This window comes from Eurosta solidaginis, chromosome 4 (genome assembly GCF_040869045.1).
Source record: "Eurosta solidaginis isolate ZX-2024a chromosome 4, ASM4086904v1, whole genome shotgun sequence".
Classification (NCBI taxonomy): domain Eukaryota; kingdom Metazoa; phylum Arthropoda; class Insecta; order Diptera; family Tephritidae; genus Eurosta; species Eurosta solidaginis.
The window spans coordinates 98,669,506-98,692,815 of NC_090322.1; the positions used below are offsets into that span (position 1 = coordinate 98,669,506).

At 42.0% G+C, this 23,310-nt stretch overlaps 1 protein-coding gene and 1 pseudogene across 10 annotated transcripts in view; both read right to left on the reverse strand.

The window, feature by feature from the left end:
* The window catches only part of PGAP1 (GPI inositol-deacylase), a 1,928,961-nt gene that overhangs the window by 1,219,396 nt on the left and 686,255 nt on the right, over positions 1-23,310 (reverse strand). The window lies entirely within an intron of this gene.
* Positions 1-23,310, reverse strand: part of LOC137250070 (uncharacterized) — a 246,013-nt pseudogene that overhangs the window by 7,245 nt on the left and 215,458 nt on the right.

Genomic DNA, 23,310 nt, shown 5'->3' on the forward strand with positions numbered 1-23,310 from the left:
TTGCTACAAAAGACTATGTACATTCCCAAACATCAGAGTGCCGATATATTGCTGTTTAAACGTTTTTGTTTTTGTATTCAATAGTTGAATGTACTTAAATTTAAATTTTTTCTTGTCACACTTATGCTGCTACAATCACAAAAATTTTATAGGCTGTCTTGTTTTGATTTCGAATTCAAAACACATTGCGAGCATTTTCTATTAGCAATATAGGAGTATTACATATGACGCGAGTGAAGCAAGCAGAAGTAAAAACGACGATAATTAAATTTTGTGACTTCTTTATTTGCTTGTTCAAGTACAACTATGATTCTTACAATTTAACATTTCATGACATGATACTGCTAGATTGCTCTCTAACTGTATGAAAATTGTACTCTCTTACTTGAGATGTATGAAAAGGTAAATGTACATAGGTATAGTTAGGATGCAAAAATATGATGTGTACATAGGTATAACTAGTATGCAAAAGTATGATTGTGGTTACAATTATTGACCATTAGTATTAAATACATGATTTCGCTTAATGTACCACGCCCAACATACTCCCTCCGTTGAAAGGGCTCCCTTTCAAACGTCTTCGGTTTCCGGTAGTGGGGCTAGTCGATGGATAGCGCGTCGAATTGTACCTTTAGTCGTGCGTACGTCAGCTACCCGCACCTTGCAGCATTTTTCAGTCGTCCGCCGACTCTTAGAATAAATCTGACGTTGCCGTTTGTGCTTATTGGTTGTAGAAACGGTGAAAGACGTTGGAGATCCGATTTGAGAATACCGCCAGATTTAAGGCAATTTATCTCAGTGCTAAAATGAATTCGTTGTATATCAGATACTATTATCCAAAAGATATAATCCAATTCGGTGGCTGGAATGTGTATCACGGTTTTCGGGTTAATTTGACGATTTGGAGGAAATTTGTTGAAGGTGCGATATACAAAAGAAACAATTCTTAAAATTTTGAAGAACGAAGAAGTTTTTTCAATTATGTTTTGAATAATGTCCACAGTACTACTACTTGTGTTGCATGTGTATGCGATTTTTCGCCTGCGCTCGAGATCTGTTTGTGTTTCAGTTTGATTTTCGACTGGAGGCCAGTTCTCCGCTTCCTTTTGCAAAAAACTTGGACCTGTAAACCATATAGTACTGGCAAGTTCTGATGCGCTGTGGCCGCGAGAAACAATGTCTGCTGGGTTGTCTTTTGTAGGGACATGTCTCCATTCAACTCCTGCGGTATTGTCTTGTAACTCAGAAATACGATTGGCTACAAAGCAAGTCAAAGTGGAAGAATGCATTTTCAACCACTGTAAAACGATTTTGGAATCTGTCCAAAAATAAATGTTTTTTACGTATTTCAAAACCTTACATTTTATTTTTGTCCATGTCCTACTGAGGAGCGCAGCTGCACATAACTCCAATCGAGGTATGGATATAGCCTTAATTGGTGCCACCTTTGACTTGGCGATGAGAAGAGTGGTTTTAAAAGTTCCGGCGAATGATTGGCGAATGTAAATGGCGCACCCATATGCGCGAGATGAGGCATCTGCGAACCCATGTATTTGACCACTGTCCTGAAGACACGTGAATACATAACGCGGAACTCGTATACCATTTATGTAATTTAAATCATTTTTTATTTGCAACCACATTGAGTACAGATCCTGTGTGAGTGGTTCATCCCAATCCATGTGTTGTATCCATAGCTCCTGAAGTAAAATCTTGCAACGAATTGTAATAGGACTTAGCAAACCCAAAACATCGTAAATTTTTGCTACAGTTGACAAGATTGTTCGTTTGGTTGCAATAGAGCATTCATTGGATTCAAAGCTAAAGCATATTTCGTCCCTCATAGGTTTCCATACCATACCCAACGCTTTGGTAACATTGTCATCACTTACTTTTATCTGAATTTCTTCTGCTGATTTTTCGATTAGTTGTGGGCAATTTGAATTCCATTTCGCAAGCTGTAGACCAGCATGTGCCAGTAAAGTAGTAATTTCGTCTTGTATCTCTAGCAACTCCTTTACACTGTTGGCTCCAGTCAATAGGTCGTCAACGTAAAGATCCTCTCTCAACACTCTTGCTCCGACTGGATAGCGATTCCCATACATGTCAGCAAGGTGGGCTAAACAGCGTATGGCTAAAAATGGTGCAGATGACATACCGTAGGTCACGGTGTTTAGTTGAAATAATTGCAAGGGAGCACTTGCAGTTTCTCTCCATAAGATTAGTTGGAAGTTTCGATCGTTTTCTTCAACAAGAAACTGTCGATACATTTTTACTATATCGGCTGTGAGTGCGTACCGATGCAGACGAAATGTTAATAAGGTTAAAATCAGTTCTTGCTGAATGGTTGGTCCAACCATTAAAATTTAATTTAATGCTTTATTCGACGAAGTACGCATTGAAGCGTCGAATACCACCCTTAGCTTTGTTGTGGTACTTTCGGGGCGTAGCACGCAATGGTGAGGTATAACGTAATGTAGACTATCAAGCTGAGTATCTGAAACTGCTGTCATGTTACCTAAAGTTTGATACTCTGCCATGAATTCGCAGTACGACTGATGAAGCCTAGGATTGAGATAGAGGCGGCGTTCCAGTGCAAAAAATCTTTTACGCGCACCGTCAATGGAATTTCCAAGGGCTGCTGGAGATTCCTTAAATGGTAGGCGCACTTGCAATCCCTCGTCGGAGTGTACAAAAATATTAGATTGAAAATGTTCTTCACATGCTTTCTCTTCTTCGGATAGTTGCGGTGGCAGCGAAGTAATCTCTTCTACTTCCCAGAATTTGCGCAGTAATGACTCGACAGATTCCACTTCTCTCACCACATTGCACGTTAATGGCTGAGTTATTGGTTGTTCACATTGTCCACCTATAACCCATCCTAGAGAAGTGTTGACTAAAAAAGGCAAACCGTTGCCTAGAGTTACCTTTTCTCCGCGCAAAATATCAAAGAAGACCTCACTGCTAATCAGTACATCGATTTTTTGAGGTTTGTAAAACAATGGATCAGCAAGATTAATTCCTTCGGGAATAGTCCAATTTTTTGAAAAAATATATTCGCTAGGCTGCATTGACGATATTTTCTTAGTTACCGCAAACTGTGTAGAACGTTCAAAAGTTGAAAAACGAGAGCAAAATGTAGCATATACTGCATGCTTTAAGGTTGTTTGAACGTCACCGATTCCGGAGATTTCCTGATTCGATGTTTGTCGCTTCAGCTGCAAGCGTTTAGCGGTTTCTTCAGTAATAAAGTTTACTTTGGAACAAGAATCTAACAGAGCCCGAACGGGTTTGAAAATCCCAAAACTGTCTTTCATTAGAATTATGGCTGTTGGGATAATAGCTCTTTTTTGTGATCGTATCACCATAGCGACTGGTGGATTTGACTCAGAAGACTGCTGAGCAGTGCCAGGCTTTGCATCGGAACTCGGTGAAAATATGTGTAAGTGTGTATGATGCATGCCTTTACAAACTCGACATTTAAATTTGGAAGGGCATTTTGCTACAGAGTGGCCTTTTCGCAAACAATTTATGCAAAGACCTGAACGCTTCACAAATTCAAATCTACTTGACACAGGAAGAGCTAAAAACGAGGTACAATTTCCCAATGTGTGTTCTGCTGTTTGACAATAAGCATACGTTGAATGAGAATTCACAAATGTATGTGAAGCCTTTTTTGAATGCAACCTTTGTTTCGAGTCACGATTATGCTCAGTAGACTCCGTGGGTTTTGCATGACTCTCTAAAAATTGGCATCTCCTATTTAAAATTTTATAACATGCTTCCCAAGTTGGAAGAGAGTCATAGTCTTGTTTTTCCTCATAGGATGCTTGAGAACCCTTGTCTACTTTTGAAAGAACGATGTGAATGAGAATAGAACTCAGAATTTCAGTTTCTGAACCCAACGATAATAGTGATGCACGTATAGCTGAAACCTTATCAATGATGAGACGTAACGAGTTAGAATCTGCATTCTGCATGGGTGAAATATTAAACAAAGTTGAAATGTAGTCGCGAAAGATTAAGGTGTTATTATCAAAGCGATCCTTCAAACGTTTTAGGGCTTTAGTGTAGTTGTCTTCAGTGATTTGAAACTGCTCCACAACTGACAATGCCTGACCTGAGAGGCAACCCAACAAATAATTGAATTTGTCAATTGTTGGAATTGTAGGGTCTTTGTCGACGAGGTTAGAAAACGTAAGCGAAAATCTTTTATACTCGGCATATTTGCCGTCAAATTTAGGCAATTTTTGAGCAGGGAGACGGGTATGATGTAATGTACTGAGTGTAGTCGATGTATTTAAAAAACTTGTTTCTGCTGCACTCGCACGACGAATGCTATTTAGCAATTGCATAATCTTTGCCTTTGCGGTAATATAACTCTCCTCGATATCACTCCTGGCACTGTCTGTTGGACTAAGTTTTTCAATTTGTCCCTGAATATGGCATTGTTGCTTAAAATAGGACTCAAGGATTGGAAGGTGACATTCTAAAATTGTGGGGTCCGTTGTTTCCCCTAACTTGTCTATTTTGGCCTTCATATTGCTAATATTCCGTTTCATAGTGGATCGTTGCTGTTTGAGCGACGATAATTGTTCTTCGTCTTCTCCCGCCATCGTATTACAAGTTAAAGTGGACGCGCAAAGGCTTAATAATTGAATTGACCAGCAAAAACCAACAAGTGCGACTACAGTATAAGAAACTAACGGCGATTGAGATTCACTGCCAGATTTTTACCTTGTAAGCGACAGAAATGCTAAATAAGGGTACGAAAACACTGTAGCTGCGATTGACCTTCGATTGACTTTCCACGCTGATGCAGAAAAAGTTACCAAACGAAGTTTTTGCAAAAAATTGTTACGAGAGTATTGTATGTTGGGTGGGTGCTAACAATTGAACTATACCGTCTATTTTACTTTAAGCACAGTAATAAGCAAATAAATAATAATAATATGATTACTAATACATATGTTTGTATATTGGTAATATCTTACAATTTATATGTGCTTAATCTTACGCCCTTTGATTTGCTTAACACCAGACTTGATGAACGGTGTAAATGTTGCTTGTTGTTAGCTGCTCGCCCATGTACATAAGTACGTTTGTTGATTTTACCGCTTCAGTGAAATGTTTGGTCAAATTACAATTTGTTTAAAAATTCGATTTAATGACGTTGATCGTATGTTAAATCACGAAAACTATAAGTTTTGACTTTTTTGGACACTTAATAAAAGTCCTGTCACGGTCGCCAATGACAAGAGTGAAGCAAGCAGAAGTAAAAACGACGATAATTAAATTTTGTGACTTCTTTATTTGCTTGTTCAAGTACAACTATGATTCTTACAATTTAACATTTCATGACATGATACTGCTAGATTGCTCTCTAACTGTATGAAAATTGTACTCTCTTACTTGAGATGTATGAAAAGGTAAATGTACATAGGTATAGTTAGGATGCAAAAATATGATGTGTACATAGGTATAACCAGTATGCAAAGTATGATGTGTACTTAGGTATAACTAGTATGCAAAAGTATGATTGTGGTTACAATTATTGACCATTAGTATTAAATACATGATTTCGCTTAATGTACCACGCCCAACAACATATATGCTATTTATACTATTTTATTGTAACGTAAAAATAAAATTCTCTTTCATCAGCCACACATTGTTTCAAATAATCTTTTCTAGTTATTTGGTAACATTTTAATACATTTCTGATAAATTTAATGATTATTATAAATTTTAATTATTCAATATAAATGGTTTGGATATCAAAGAGTGGCTTTTCTTGCTTGTTTCGCTGCAAAATTTTTTATAATAATATAAAAATTTAACTGCCTTGGGAAAACGGATTCAACACAAAGCGTGGAAAGTCCTGAAACTCGCTCTTGAACATATGTAGATGGCATTTAGCAATTCCATGCATGTATTGTTTTTAAAATCAGACTCTGAATCATCCGTAATCATCTCATTTAAATTATCTTCACAAAGTATTTTGGGGTTTCTCTTTCGAATGTCCGGAAACTTTGGCGAGATGTTCAACTGAATAGCAACTGTTTTGCATTAGTTTAAAATTGTTTCCCATTGGTTCCTGATCAACTTCAAATCAGCTAATAAGGCATCTAGATGTCGGACCTCAACATCTATGTTGGCGTCTCTGGCTTGGAGGACCACGTTTTTTCATTAATGGTAGTCAGTATTATGAACCAAATTGAGGACAGCATGATACATTCGAACTTGTTGATGTACTTGAGAATACAGGTAACATCTCCGTATGCTTTCGCAGTCAAATTTGGCTTTTGTCTGAAAGACTATGAAGAGAGCTCGGTACATTTTTTTGAGGATGTCCCATCGTTGTGGAGTGCTGCTGAAAATAGTAAAATATTTTTGTACAACTCCGAAGAAAGTTAATTGCAGCCGTACTACATTCTGCAGCATCAACACCACATAAATTGAGACTGTGGGTTGCACAAGGCGAGTAATCAGCATTCAAGTTTTTGTCGGGAATGTGACGTAGTGCTCCGTTGTAAGCTTCTTTCATATTGGCGCCGTTATTGTACCCTTGTGCACGACAATCTTTTAATAGGATTTCATGTTTATCTAGAGCAAATTAGCAATGTTTATCTATGGCAAATTAGATCAGCGATTTTCTGAACAGTTTTTTGGTTACAATTCACGAAAGCCAAAAACCGTTCTTGAATTGTTAAATTTGTTGCTTTCGAATTGAAATGGAGTTAGCGCAAAATTAACGTAGTCAACGTGACTAGCATCAGGCATAGCATCAACGATAATAGCTAAATACTTGGCTTTCTTGCCTTGATCTAATAAAGTTTCCCTAACATGTTTTGCACAAATTTCTATAAACTCGTTCTGAATGTCTGGGGAAAGATAGTGAACTTGTAAACGTTTGTGCTGCTGTTGTGAAATCCTAACTTGCTCCAAATGATTTCTAAGTATCGGATCTTATGAGATCTTAGATGCTCAAAGAATGTCCATTATTTTGTTCACCAAGATATATACTTTCGCCTTTGAAAGCTAGGCCTCTACCACCCAAAAATAAAATAGTGTCCAAAATTCTATATAAAATTTCTTTCCACTTTTGAGTTTCAGTGATTAGCTTTTCATTGATAAGTGTATCAATTGTAGACTCCTTTTGAATTAGATTTTGTAAAGATCGCCATTGAATATAACATTTGATGTGATCTTGAATATTCTCGTGTGATGGCAGTTTATCGTATAGCTTCTTCCATACCTGGATTTTCAAATATCTGCCAGGACAACACATTTTAGGTCGAGGTATTATTTATTAAATATTGATACACCCATTTTAGGAGCAAACTTTTTAGAAAAATTCGGAATTATTATCAATATAAAAAATAAAGAAACAATGGGTTCTACTACAAAAATTAAAAATTGTGGGGACGACAAATCCGAAGGCTTTGGAGTTCCCCACAACACTATAAACATATATTTTGAAGTGAAATTAAAATGTAAATACTTTGTACATAAAATGAATTAATTGAATTATTTACCTATATACATATAAATTTACATATACATATTTATATTATTTTTGTAAAGTATTAAATGCCAAATCTATAAACATATTATTTTAAATAAGCATATGAAATACCTGATTTGTATGGCAAATGCATATTTACATACAAGTAGAACTTGAATTAATCCCCCTATATGCATACAAGCAGGACTTAAATTGAACTCCCCATGTACAGTGGAAGTTAGGCGCGAAGGAGCTAAAATGTGGCAAGCAAACGTTGAAACTACAATCAGACGACCAGCAGCGGGAAACAGTAGCATGTACAACGATGATAGGAAACACACATCGAGATGTCGAGGAGAACGTGAGACCGGAATCAAGCACCCAAGTGGCGGAAAGTGCGGTGGCGACGGTGAGTAAATTTTTAAACCGTGAACTGCAGATGTTTGAAGAGATGTCGGGAGTATCTAACGTTGCCGAGCACAAGATAGTGATGCGAGATAACCGCCCGACTAAACAGAGATATTTCCCCAAAAACCCATGGATGCAAGAGATTATAAACTAAGAGGTTGACGAGCTCATCGAGAAGGGTTGTACTGAGTCATCGCACAGTCCACATAGTGCCCCTATAGTATTGGTAAAGAAGAAAAGTGGTAAGTGGAGGCTCTGCGTTAACTACCGCCAGCGATGAGCTCGCTCACTGCCAAGTGCCTACCCATAACCACGCATACAGCATATCCTGGACAGACTAAGAAGTGCGCACTTTATTAGCAGCTTGGAGTTAAAGAATGATTATTGGCAAATCCCCATGGAGGAGAATAGTAAGAAGTACACCGCATTTACAGTGCCTGGGCGCGTGTCATACCAGTGGAAAGTAATGCCCTTCGGTATACATTCCGCCCCGGCCACCTTTCAGAGAGCACTCGATCGTGTCATTGGCCAGAGTTGGAACCACACGCGTTCGCTTGCCTAGACGATATTATCATTACTAGTACTACATTGGAAGAGCAGGTAGGGCATATCAAAGAAGTTTTCGAGCTTGCTTGTCCAGATCTTACAAAACGATTTAGATTACAGACAGACGCTAGTGATTTAGACCTCGGTGCAGTCCTCGTACAGGGATTAAACGACGAGGAGCGGGTAATAGCATATGCAAGCCGACAGTTGAATAAGGCCGAGATAAACTACTCGCCCACGGAGAAGGAATGCCTAGCAATAGTTTGGGCGATCAGAAAGGTGAGACCATACCTGGAAGCATACAATTTTACGGTGATCACAGACCATTTGGCGTTAAAATGGCTGAACGCAATCGAGAGTCCATCGGGCGAATTGCTAGGTGGACGCTCGAACTACAGAAATATTCATTCGACTTACAATACAGGATGGGGAGGTTGTAGCAGATGCGCTTTCGCGGCAACCGTTGGAGGAACAGTTGGGCACCATGACGATAGAACAAGACGATATTCACTGTAAATGGCTCACGGCAAAGATGATCGAAGTGACGAAAACCCCATAGAAATTTCCGGATTACGAGATAGACGCAGGAAGACTGTATAGACGAATGACAAATCAAGCAGACGGCGAAGGTGCAGTTCCTTGGATGTGTACCGACATCGCTGCGGCGGAGAGTACTCCACGAAATTCATGACACTCTAAGTGCAGGACATATGGGTATGCGGAAATCGACAGTGCGTGCAATGACTCGTTAATACTAGCCCGGGATATTTAGAGACGTGAGGAAGTATGTGCAGCAGTGTCACGAGTGCCAGGTGTACAAACCCAGCCAACAACGAGCTGCAGGTAAGATGCTCACACAGTTTGCGCGGACTTTGTGGAACCACTTCCGCGCTCAAAACATGGAAACACACTGGCGTTAGTATTCGTAGATAAATTTTCAAAATGGGTTGAAGTCATAGCGATACGCAAGGCAACAAAATATTTTATCACAGATAATGGAGCACAATTTGTAAGTAGAAACTTTAAGAAGCCTTTGCAGGAGGTCAGATTAAAACACTAACTAACGGCACCATATACACCGCAAGAGAACCCTACGGAGAGAGCTAATCGGAATATCAAGGGGATGATAGCAGAGTTATCTGGTAAGGAGCAGCGCAATTGGCATGAGCTGCTGCCAGAAATAACACTAGCACTAAACACAAGTGTATGCGAGTCAACAGGCAACAACAACAACATGAGAACACTTTCGGTACAGGCCGAGAAGGAATGATTCTGAACGAGAAATCAGCGAAAATGAGGGAAGTTTATAACATGGTACGTCAGAAACAACAACAAACATCCACGGAACAGGCGCGATACTACAATCTGCGCAGAAGGCAATGGCAACCGGCTGCAGGTGAGCTAGTATTGGTGAAAGAGCATCAGTTGTCCAAAGCAGTGGACAATTTCACGGCCAAGTTAGCACCAAGATATAGCGGTCCACATCGAGTAATGAACTTCGTATCGCCGGTTATCGTACAATTGGAAAAGATACACAAAGACAAAAGAAGAACGGCACACGTAAGTGAACTAAAGGCATACCATCAAGGCGAAGTGGAGAGCAATGATCGACGGGAGCCAAGTCCAACGCAGGAAAGACAAAAGGAGACGGAGCTACCAGAATCTCGTCGCCGAAACGAGGTGAATACACACCGTGGCAAATCGCATAGTATACACATTTCAGAGATCCCAGATGCAGAAGAGTCGCAGTCAACGAACCCATCGAGAGAAACACCAAGTACGTCAACATCACAGTTTGTAACCCAGGTCTCGAGTATGCTACCACAGACAGGTCGTAACACTGTAAATATATGCGGTTCATTGTCGCTAGCTAAATCAGCAGCAAACAGTCCAAATATCGAACATACACCCGAGAATAGAGAAATGGTTGGCATAAACCAGAACGGAGTGAGATTAGCAGTAGGAACCGGCCACCCGTCAACTATGGAAAACGAGAGGCGGATGGCAATGGAATACGCCAATAACATGGCCAGCCAACATAATTATGATTATTTCGAAACTTTTCATTTCAGACCAAGAACGCAGTATCCTACAACAGAAAACGGTAACACGATGCGCGACGCAATATCGTCCCAGTCACATAGATTCGACATCACCTAACTTTCCTGCAAAGCACTACCAATAACGCAAAAATATGTTTCGGGATAGAACGACAGTTTAATACGCAAGAGGGATTTGTATAAATACGGGCTGCAACCTGAAGGGCAACCAAAAAGTGAGTCAACATGGATAAATCAAGTTCGAACATGAACAAGTACGCGGAGGTAAGAGCCACAGACGACTCCCTTAAGATCACCATAAGGCGAGTTTTACATACGACGGGCCCAGTGCCAACAGATACGACGAGCCCAGTTCCAACAGAGGAGGAGTATACCGGCGAAGAAGCCAGCAAAGCCAGCTCGGTTCGTAGCCCGGTCAGAAGACAGCATTGAAGAAGAGATTAGCGAAATTAACAGCGTCTGCACGGAACAGTTCGGGCAGATCATCTCCGAAGACGAAGTCCCGATATATAGCCCAGCTTACGAAACTGTATCAGAATACAAATCGGGATACGAAGACGACGCAATGATAAGGGCGCCGACACCCATCTTGATTTCGTCGGAAAACGAGGCCAGCAACGATGAGGCCCCACGAAGACAAGGAGAGCTCTCCATGCGCCAAGACGACACGGCAGAGCACGGCCGAGGTTTCGTAGATTATAATCGGCGCACAAACATGAGAATGAGAATCTACTATGCGACCTTACTGGGGAAGAGACGACCCAACCACCGGCAAAACTACAGATTTGCGACGATGCCGAAGAAAATTGCGCCCCTGTCGACCGAAGTGATGTGCTGAGTCTCACAGCTATCGACGACGTGGCGTTGGTGGAATCAGTAAAAACACCGCAGTCAGCAACTTGCAAGATCTGATCGGCGATCCGAAGGCTTTGGAGCTCCCCACAACACTATAAACATATATTTTGAAGTGAAATTAAAATGTAAATACTTTGTACATAAAATGAATTAATTGACTTATTTACCTAGTACACATAAATTTACATATCCATATTTACATTATTTTTGTAAAATATTAAATGCCAGATTTATAAACATGTTGTTTTGCATAAACATATTGTAACGACTTTAGGGGAATTCCTCTTATTTGCAACCTTCTGCTAACGTTCGTATCGCTAAACTGTTGAATAAATAACTCTAATATTCAATAATGCAAAATGGCCTTTATTAAAGTACTTCACAATAAAACTGATACTTCACAACCAATAGCTTGCTTAAATGAAACTGATTCCATGATTGCTCAGCTTGCGCTCTTTTATACTGTTGTTGTTGTTGTTGTAGCGATAAGGTTGCTCCCAGAAGGCTTTGGGGAGTGTTATCGATGTGATGGTCCTTTGCCGGATACAGATCCGGTACGCTCCGGTGCCATAGCACCATGAAGGTGCTAGCCCAACCATCTCGGGAAAGATTTATGTGGCCACATTAAACCTTCAGGCCATTCCCTCCCTCCCCACCCCCAAGTTCCATGAGGAGCTTTGGGTCGCTAGAACCTCGTCTGTTAGAGAAACAGGATTCGCCGCGGATAGGTGAGGTTGACAATTGGGTTTGCAGAAGCTATATATTGCGCTGGCAACCTGAAGGGTTGCGCTACACAGCCCCTTGAATCTGGTATTTTAGTCGCCTCTTACGACAGGCATACCTACCGCGGGTATATTCTGATCCCCCAACCCGCTGGGGGCTCTTTCATACTCTTCGGTTTCCTCGTTCGCATACTTCTAGGCGTTTCTTCTTCTAGAATTTACAAGTTCGCAGAAGATTGCATACTTTTGTATCTCAGAAATATGCGTGTGTATGTGTGAGAACTACTTTGCTGATGATTGCATACTTTTGTGAGTACCTCTCCGCTGCTGTATGTACACATGTGTAGACATAATGATTGATTTTTTTATGCAGATAAAAATGACTACTTAGTATCGTAGTAGTAGTAGAGATGATAGTATGCCCTAGTGTTGCTAATATTCGTCACAATATGAAATACCTGATTTTTATGCCAAATGCATATTTACATACAAGTAGAACTTGAATTAATCCCCTCATATACATACAAGCAGAACTTAAATTGAACTCCCCATGTACAGTGGAAGTTAGGCGCGAACAAACACAAGAGAAAGCACAATAGGCACACCTAGTTAGTGTAATGTAAGCATACAGCCGTGTTTATATATGTGTGGTAAGTGAAGTTTTTAGAAGATTAAGACAAAAGGAGCATGTATCATAAGAGATATGTTAAATAGATATAATTTTAGTGGTTAAGCATTGTTATTGTAATATCGCCGTTTGCTGCGCGCAAATTAGTATAAAAAGGCGACTAATCCTTAAGTAAATTCAGTAGTTAGAGAGCACTAGCTAGGCATAGTAGTTGGCTGGATAAACTGGTCAGCGAATAGTACACCTGGGGACTTTCACCTCATGAGTACTTAGTCAGTATATTTGTTGGGCGGTTCTCACCCCCATTAACCGGAAGGATTAGTGAGTGGTTTTCACCACCGCTGCACTTTAATTAGCCAGGCATAGACCTAAGAGAGTCCACATAGTGCCCCTATGGTATTGGTAAAGAAGAAAAGTGGTAAGTGGAGGCTCTGCGTTAACTACCGCCAGCGATGAGCTCGCTCACTGCCAAGTGCCTACCCATAACCACGCATACAGCATATCCTGGACAGACTAAGAAGTGCGCACTTTATTAGCAGCTTGGAGTTAAAGAATGATTATTGGCAAATCCCCATGGAGGAGAATAGTAAGAAGTACACCGCATTTACAGTGCCTGGGCGCGTGTCATACCAGTGGAAAGTAATGCCCTTCGGTATACATTCCGCCCCGGCCACCTTTCAGAGAGCACTCGATCGTGTCATTGGCCAGAGTTGGAACCACACGCGTTCGCTTGCCTAGACGATATTATCATTACTAGTACTACATTGGAAGAGCAGGTAGGGCATATCAAAGAAGTTTTCGAGCTTGCTTGTCCAGATCTTACAAAACGATTAAGATTACAGACAGACGCTAGTGATTTAGACCTCGGTGCAGTCCTCGTACAGGGATTAAACGACGAGGAGCGGGTAATAGCATATGCAAGCCGACAGTTGAATAAGGCCGAGATAAACTACTCGCCCACGGAGAAGGAATGCCTAGCAATAGTTTGGGCGATCAGAAAGGTGAGACCATACCTGGAAGCATACAATTTTACGGTGATCACAGACCATTTGGCGTTAAAATGGCTGAACGCAATCGAGAGTCCATCGGGCGAATTGCTAGGTGGACGCTCGAACTACAGAAATATTCATACAATACAGGATGGGGAGGTTGTAGCAGATGCGCTTTCGCGGCAACCGTTGGAGGAACAGTTGGGCACCATGACGATAGAACAAGACGATATTCACTGTAAATGGCTCACGGCAAAGATGATCGAAGTGACGAAAACCCCATAGAAATTTCCGGATTACGAGATAGACGCAGGAAGACTGTATAGACGAATGACAAATCAAGCAGACGGCGAAGGTGCAGTTCCTTGGATGTGTACCGACATCGCTGCGGCGGAGAGTACTCCACGAAATTCATGACACTCCAAGTGCAGGACATATGGGTATGCGGAAATCGACAGTGCGTGCAATGACTCGTTAATACTATCCCGGGATATTTAGAGACGTGAGGAAGTATGTGCAGCAGTGTCACGAGTGCCAGGTGTACAAACCCAGCCAACAACGAGCTGCAGGTAAGATGCTCACACAGTTTGCGCGGACTTTGTGGAACCACTTCCGCGCTCAAAACATGGAAACACACTGGCGTTAGTATTCGTAGATAAATTTTCAAAATGGGTTGAAGTCATAGCGATACGCAAGGCAACAACTGATAATCTAATTCGAGGACTGAAAGAACGTGTTTTGGCTAGATTTGGCGCACCAAAATATTTTATCACAGATAATGGAGCACAATTTGTAAGTAGAAACTTTAAGAAGCCTTTGCAGGAGGTCAGATTAAAACACTAACTAACGGCACCATATACACCGCAAGAGAACCCTACGGAGAGAGCTAATCGGAATATCAAGGGGATGATAGCAGAGTTATCTGGTAAGGAGCAGCGCAATTGGCATGAGCTGCTGCCAGAAATAACACTAGCACTAAACACAAGTGTATGCGAGTCAACAGGCAACAACAACAACATGAGAACACTTTCGGTACAGGCCGAGAAGGAATGATTCTGAACGAGAAATCAGCGAAAATGAGGGAAGTTTATAACATGGTACGTCAGAAACAACAAAAAACATCCACGGAACAGGCGCGATACTACAATCTGCGCAGAAGGCAATGGCAACCGGCTGCAGGTGAGCTAGTATTGGTGAAAGAGCATCAGTTGTCCAAAGCAGTGGACAATTTCACGGCCAAGTTAGCACCAAGATATAGCGGTCCACATCGAGTAATGAACTTCGTATCGCCGGTTATCGTACAATTGGAAAAGATACACAAAGACAAAAGAAGAACGGCACACGTAAGTGAACTAAAGGCATACCATCAAGGCGAAGTGGAGAGCAATGATCGACGGGAGCCAAGTCCAACGCAGGAAAGACAAAAGGAGACGGAGCTACCAGAATCTCGTCGCCGAAACGAGGTGAATACACACCGTGGCAAATCGCATAGTATACACATTTCAGAGATCCCAGATGCAGAAGAGTCGCAGTCAACGAACCCATCGAGAGAAACACCAAGTACGTCAACATCACAGTTTGTAACCCAGGTCTCGAGTATGCTACCACAGACAGGTCGTAACACTGTAAATATATGCGGTTCATTGTCGCTAGCTAAATCAGCAGCAAACAGTCCAAATATCGAACATACACCCGAGAATAGAGAAATGGTTGGCATAAACCAGAACGGAGTGAGATTAGCAGTAGGAACCGGCCACCCGTCAACTATGGAAAACGAGAGGCGGATGGCAATGGAATACGCCAATAACATGGCCAGCCAACATAATTATGATTATTTCGAAACTTTTCATTTCAGACCAAGAACGCAGTATCCTACAACAGAAAACGGTAACACGATGCGCGACGCAATATCGTCCCAGTCACATAGATTCGACATCACCTAACTTTCCTGCAAAGCACTACCAATAACGCAAAAATATGTTTCGGGATAGAACGACAGTTTAATACGCAAGAGGGATTTGTATAAATACGGGCTGCAACCTGAAGGGCAACCAAAAAGTGAGTCAACATGGATAAATCAAGTTCGAACATGAACAAGTACGCGGAGGTAAGAGCCACAGACGACTCCCTTAAGATCACCATAAGGCGAGTTTTACATACGACGGGCCCAGTGCCAACAGATACGACGAGCCCAGTTCCAACAGAGGAGGAGTATACCGGCGAAGAAGCCAGCAAAGCCAGCTCGGTTCGTAGCCCGGTCAGAAGACAGCATTGAAGAAGAGATTAGCGAAATTAACAGCGTCTGCACGGAACAGTTCGGGCAGATCATCTCCGAAGACGAAGTCCCGATATATAGCCCAGCTTACGAAACTGTATCAGAATACAAATCGGGATACGAAGACGACGCAATGATAAGGGCGCCGACACCCATCTTGATTTCGTCGGAAAACGAGGCCAGCAACGATGAGGCCCCACGAAGACAAGGAGAGCTCTCCATGCGCCAAGACGACACGGCAGAGCACGGCCGAGGTTTCGTAGATTATAATCGGCGCACAAACATGAGAATGAGAATCTACTATGCGACCTTACTGGGGAAGAGACGACCCAACCACCGGCAAAACTACAGATTTGCGACGATGCCGAAGAAAATTGCGCCCCTGTCGACCGAAGTGATGTGCTGAGTCTCACAGCTATCGACGACGTGGCGTTGGTGGAATCAGTAAAAACACCGCAGTCAGCAACTTGCAAGATCTGATCGGCGATCCGAAGGCTTTGGAGCTCCCCACAACACTATAAACATATATTTTGAAGTGAAATTAAAATGTAAATACTTTGTACATAAAATGAATTAATTGACTTATTTACCTAGTACACATAAATTTACATATCCATATTTACATTATTTTTGTAAAATATTAAATGCCAGATTTATAAACATGTTGTTTTGCATAAACATATTGTAACGACTTTAGGGGAATTCCTCTTATTTGCAACCTTCTGCTAACGTTCGTATCGCTAAACTGTTGAATAAATAACTCTAATATTCAATAATGCAAAATGGCCTTTATTAAAGTACTTCACAATAAAACTGATACTTCACAACCAATAGCTTGCTTAAATGAAACTGATTCCATGATTGCTCAGCTTGCGCTCTTTTATACTGTTGTTGTTGTTGTTGTAGCGATAAGGTTGCTCCCAGAAGGCTTTGGGGAGTGTTATCGATGTGATGGTCCTTTGCCGGATACAGATCCGGTACGCTCCGGTGCCATAGCACCATGAAGGTGCTAGCCCAACCATCTCGGGAAAGATTTATGTGGCCACATTAAACCTTCAGGCCATTCCCTCCCTCCCCACCCCCAAGTTCCATGAGGAGCTTTGGGTCGCTAGAACCTCGTCTGTTAGAGAAACAGGATTCGCCGCGGATAGGTGAGGTTGACAATTGGGTTTGCAGAAGCTATATATTGCGCTGGCAACCTGAAGGGTTGCGCTACACAGCCCCTTGAATCTGGTATTTTAGTCGCCTCTTACGACAGGCATACCTACCGCGGGTATATTCTGATCCCCCAACCCGCTGGGGGCTCTTTCATACTCTTCGGTTTCCTCGTTCGCATACTTCTAGGCGTTTCTTCTTCTAGAATTTACAAGTTCGCAGAAGATTGCATACTTTTGTATCTCAGAAATATGCGTGTGTATGTGTGAGAACTACTTTGCTGATGATTGCATACTTTTGTGAGTACCTCTCCGCTGCTGTATGTACACATGTGTAGACATAATGATTGATTTTTTTATGCAGATAAAAATGACTACTTAGTATCGTAGTAGTAGTAGAGATGATAGTATGCCCTAGTGTTGCTAATATTCGTCACAATATGAAATACCTGATTTTTATGCCAAATGCATATTTACATACAAGTAGAACTTGAATTAATCCCCTCATATACATACAAGCAGAACTTAAATTGAACTCCCCATGTACAGTGGAAGTTAGGCGCGAACAAACACAAGAGAAAGCACAATAGGCACACCTAGTTAGTGTAATGTAAGCATACAGCCGTGTTTATATATGTGTGGTAAGTGAAGTTTTTAGAAGATTAAGACAAAAGGAGCATGTATCATAAGAGATATGTTAAATAGATATAATTTTAGTGGTTAAGCATTGTTATTGTAATATCGCCGTTTGCTGCGCGCAAATTAGTATAAAAAGGCGACTAATCCTTAAGTAAATTCAGTAGTTAGAGAGCACTAGCTAGGCATAGTAGTTGGCTGGATAAACTGGTCAGCGAATAGTACACCTGGGGACTTTCACCTCATGAGTACTTAGTCAGTATATTTGTTGGGCGGTTCTCACCCCCATTAACCGGAAGGATTAGTGAGTGGTTTTCACCACCGCTGCACTTTAATTAGCCAGGCATAGACCTAAGAGAGTCCACATAGTGCCCCTATGGTATTGGTAAAGAAGAAAAGTGGTAAGTGGAGGCTCTGCGTTAACTACCGCCAGCGATGAGCTCGCTCACTGCCAAGTGCCTACCCATAACCACGCATACAGCATATCCTGGACAGACTAAGAAGTGCGCACTTTATTAGCAGCTTGGAGTTAAAGAATGATTATTGGCAAATCCCCATGGAGGAGAATAGTAAGAAGTACACCGCATTTACAGTGCCTGGGCGCGTGTCATACCAGTGGAAAGTAATGCCCTTCGGTATACATTCCGCCCCGGCCACCTTTCAGAGAGCACTCGATCGTGTCATTGGCCAGAGTTGGAACCACACGCGTTCGCTTGCCTAGACGATATTATCATTACTAGTACTACATTGGAAGAGCAGGTAGGGCATATCAAAGAAGTTTTCGAGCTTGCTTGTCCAGATCTTACAAAACGATTAAGATTACAGACAGACGCTAGTGATTTAGACCTCGGTGCAGTCCTCGTACAGGGATTAAACGACGAGGAGCGGGTAATAGCATATGCAAGCCGACAGTTGAATAAGGCCGAGATAAACTACTCGCCCACGGAGAAGGAATGCCTAGCAATAGTTTGGGCGATCAGAAAGGTGAGACCATACCTGGAAGCATACAATTTTACGGTGATCACAGACCATTTGGCGTTAAAATGGCTGAACGCAATCGAGAGTCCATCGGGCGAATTGCTAGGTGGACGCTCGAACTACAGAAATATTCATACAATACAGGATGGGGAGGTTGTAGCAGATGCGCTTTCGCGGCAACCGTTGGAGGAACAGTTGGGCACCATGACGATAGAACAAGACGATATTCACTGTAAATGGCTCACGGCAAAGATGATCGAAGTGACGAAAACCCCATAGAAATTTCCGGATTACGAGATAGACGCAGGAAGACTGTATAGACGAATGACAAATCAAGCAGACGGCGAAGGTGCAGTTCCTTGGATGTGTACCGACATCGCTGCGGCGGAGAGTACTCCACGAAATTCATGACACTCCAAGTGCAGGACATATGGGTATGCGGAAATCGACAGTGCGTGCAATGACTCGTTAATACTAGCCCGGGATATTTAGAGACGTGAGGAAGTATGTGCAGCAGTGTCACGAGTGCCAGGTGTACAAACCCAGCCAACAACGAGCTGCAGGTAAGATGCTCACACAGTTTGCGCGGACTTTGTGGAACCACTTCCGCGCTCAAAACATGGAAACACACTGGCGTTAGTATTCGTAGATAAATTTTCAAAATGGGTTGAAGTCATAGCGATACGCAAGGCAACAACTGATAATCTAATTCGAGGACTGAAAGAACGTGTTTTGGCTAGATTTGGCGCACCAAAATATTTTATCACAGATAATGGAGCACAATTTGTAAGTAGAAACTTTAAGAAGCCTTTGCAGGAGGTCAGATTAAAACACTAACTAACGGCACCATATACACCGCAAGAGAACCCTACGGAGAGAGCTAATCGGAATATCAAGGGGATGATAGCAGAGTTATCTGGTAAGGAGCAGCGCAATTGGCATGAGCTGCTGCCAGAAATAACACTAGCACTAAACACAAGTGTATGCGAGTCAACAGGCAACAACAACAACATGAGAATACTTTCGGTACAGGCCGAGAAGGAATGATTCTGAACGAGAAATCAGCGAAAATGAGGGAAGTTTATAACATGGTACGTCAGAAACAACAACAAGCATCCACGGAACAGGCGCGATACTACAATCTGCGCAGAAGGCAATGGCAACCGGCTGCAGGTGAGCTAGTATTGGTGAAAGAGCATCAGTTGTCCAAAGCAGTGGACAATTTCACGGCCAAGTTAGCACCAAGATATAGCGGTCCACATCGAGTAATGAACTTCGTATCGCCGGTTATCGTACAATTGGAAAAGATACACAAAGACAAAAGAAGAACGGCACACGTAAGTGAACTAAAGGCATACCATCAAGGCGAAGTGGAGAGCAATGATCGACGGGAGCCAAGTCCAACGCAGGAAAGACAAAAGGAGACGGAGCTACCAGAATCTCGTCGCCGAAACGAGGTGAATACACACCGTGGCAAATCGCATAGTATACACATTTCAGAGATCCCAGATGCAGAAGAGTCGCAGTCAACGAACCCATCGAGAGAAACACCAAGTACGTCAACATCACAGTTTGTAACCCAGGTCTCGAGTATGCTACCACAGACAGGTCGTAACACTGTAAATATATGCGGTTCATTGTCGCTAGCTAAATCAGCAGCAAACAGTCCAAATATCGAACATACACCCGAGAATAGAGAAATGGTTGGCATAAACCAGAACGGAGTGAGATTAGCAGTAGGAACCGGCCACCCGTCAACTATGGAAAACGAGAGGCGGATGGCAATGGAATACGCCAATAACATGGCCAGCCAACATAATTATGATTATTTCGAAACTTTTCATTTCAGACCAAGAACGCAGTATCCTACAACAGAAAACGGTAACACGATGCGCGACGCAATATCGTCCCAGTCACATAGATTCGACATCACCTAACTTTCCTGCAAAGCACTACCAATAACGCAAAAATATGTTTCGGGATAGAACGACAGTTTAATACGCAAGAGGGATTTGTATAAATACGGGCTGCAACCTGAAGGGCAACCAAAAAGTGAGTCAACATGGATAAATCAAGTTCGAACATGAACAAGTACGCGGAGGTAAGAGCCACAGACGACTCCCTTAAGATCACCATAAGGCGAGTTTTACATACGACGGGCCCAGTGCCAACAGATACGACGAGCCCAGTTCCAACAGAGGAGGAGTATACCGGCGAAGAAGCCAGCAAAGCCAGCTCGGTTCGTAGCCCGGTCAGAAGACAGCATTGAAGAAGAGATTAGCGAAATTAACAGCGTCTGCACGGAACAGTTCGGGCAGATCATCTCCGAAGACGAAGTCCCGATATATAGCCCAGCTTACGAAACTGTATCAGAATACAAATCGGGATACGAAGACGACGCAATGATAAGGGCGCCGACACCCATCTTGATTTCGTCGGAAAACGAGGCCAGCAACGATGAGGCCCCACGAAGACAAGGAGAGCTCTCCATGCGCCAAGACGACACGGCAGAGCACGGCCGAGGTTTCGTAGATTATAATCGGCGCACAAACATGAGAATGAGAATCTACTATGCGACCTTACTGGGGAAGAGACGACCCAACCACCGGCAAAACTACAGATTTGAGACGATGCCGAAGAAAATTGCGCCCCTGTCGACCGAAGTGATGTGCTGAGTCTCACAGCTATCGACGACGTGGCGTTGGTGGAATCAGTAAAAACACCGCAGTCAGCAACTTGCAAGATCTGATCGGCGATCCGAAGGCTTTGGAGCTCCCCACAACACTATAAACATATATTTTGAAGTGAAATTAAAATGTAAATACTTTGTACATAAAATGAATTAATTGACTTATTTACCTATGTACACATAAATTTACATATCCATATTTACATTATTTTTGTAAAATATTAAATGCCAGATTTATAAACATGTTGTTTTGCATAAACATATTGTAACGACTTTAGGGGAATTCCTCTTATTTGCAACCTTCTGCTAACGTTCGTATCGCTAAACTGTTGAATAAATAACTCTAATATTCAATAATGCAAAATGGCCTTTATTAAAGTACTTCACAATAAAACTGATACTTCACAACCAATAGCTTGCTTAAATGAAACTGATTCCATGATTGCTCAGCTTGCGCTCTTTTATACTGTTGTTGTTGTTGTTGTAGCGATAAGGTTGCTCCCAGAAGGCTTTGGGGAGTGTTATCGATGTGATGGTCCTTTGCCGGATACAGATCCGGTACGCTCCGGTGCCATAGCACCATGAAGGTGCTAGCCCAACCATCTCGGGAAAGATTTATGTGGCCACATTAAACCTTCAGGCCATTCCCTCCCTCCCCACCCCCAAGTTCCATGAGGAGCTTTGGGTCGCTAGAACCTCGTCTGTTAGAGAAACAGGATTCGCCGCGGATAGGTGAGGTTGACAATTGGGTTTGCAGAAGCTATATATTGCGCTGGCAACCTGAGGGGTTGCGCTACACAGCCCCTTGAATCTGGTATTTTAGTCGCCTCTTACGACAGGCATACCTACCGCGGGTATATTCTGATCCCCCAACCCGCTGGGGGCTCTTTCATACTCTTCGGTTTCCTCGTTCGCATACTTCTAGGCGTTTCTTCTTCTAGAATTTACAAGTTCGCAGAAGATTGCATACTTTTGTATCTCAGAAATATGCGTGTGTATGTGTGAGAACTACTTTGCTGATGATTGCATACTTTTGTGAGTACCTCTCCGCTGCTGTATGTACACATGTGTACACATAATGATTGATTTTTTTATGCAGATAAAAATGACTACTTAGTATCGTAGTAGTAGTAGAGATGATAGTATGCCCTAGTGTTGCTAATATTCGTCACAATATGAAATACCTGATTTTTATGCCAAATGCATATTTACATACAAGTAGAACTTGAATTAATCCCCTCATATACATACAAGCAGAACTTAAATTGAACTCCCCATGTACAGTGGAAGTTAGGCGCGAACAAACACAAGAGAAAGCACAATAGGCACACCTAGTTAGTGTAATGTAAGCATACAGCCGTGTTTATATATGTGTGGTAAGTGAAGTTTTTAGAAGATTAAGACAAAAGGAGCATGTATCATAAGAGATATGTTAAATAGATATAATTTTAGTGGTTAAGCATTGTTATTGTAATATCGCCGTTTGCTGCGCGCAAATTAGTATAAAAAGGCGACTAATCCTTAAGTAAATTCAGTAGTTAGAGAGCACTAGCTAGGCATAGTAGTTGGCTGGATAAACTGGTCAGCGAATAGTACACCTGGGGACTTTCACCTCATGAGTACTTAGTCAGTATATTTGTTGGGCGGTTCTCACCCCCATTAACCGGAAGGATTAGTGAGTGGTTTTCACCACCGCTGCACTTTAATTAGCCAGGCATAGACCTAAGAGAGAATTTGAAAATTAAATAAATACATACGTTTATACATAATCACTGGGTTTCTTTTACTAGGTACATAACTCTATTCTAGGGAACCCTGAACGGACTGAGTTCTACCCCGGCATAAGGAAAGATCCGTCACAAG